This window comes from Corvus brachyrhynchos, unplaced genomic scaffold (genome assembly GCF_000691975.1).
Source record: "Corvus brachyrhynchos isolate BGI_N302 unplaced genomic scaffold, ASM69197v1 scaffold200, whole genome shotgun sequence".
In the NCBI taxonomy this organism is placed as follows: Eukaryota; Metazoa; Chordata; class Aves; order Passeriformes; family Corvidae; genus Corvus; species Corvus brachyrhynchos.
The window spans coordinates 4,870,441-4,870,810 of NW_008236184.1; positions in this window are offsets into that span (position 1 = coordinate 4,870,441).

Here is a 370-nt window from a genome sequence, read left to right on the forward strand (position 1 = left end):
CGAGCCGCGATACAACTCCCAGCAGGCACCGCGACTGCCGCTCGCGTCTTTAAGCAAAATGTTCTTTAAGCTGAAGTCTCTGTATCTTTTCTCTGCCCCTGTCCCTTCCTCTGATCTCTCTTGCAGATGGACCCCCATGGCACCATTTTCACCTTCAGCCCCTCTTTTAAACGCAAATAGATGTTCTCAGGCAGATAGGCGGGTTCATGTAAACTTCAGTGTATAAATTCTCCCGATTTTTACTCCCTGCCGTGCGTGATTTGTGAAACACCTCCCCCATGCACCGTGCGCAGAATAAACAACATCTCCTTTCTCGGCCTGACTCTGTCCGTGCTTAGAGCGTTCCTAAAACACGGCAACGCCGCGTCCG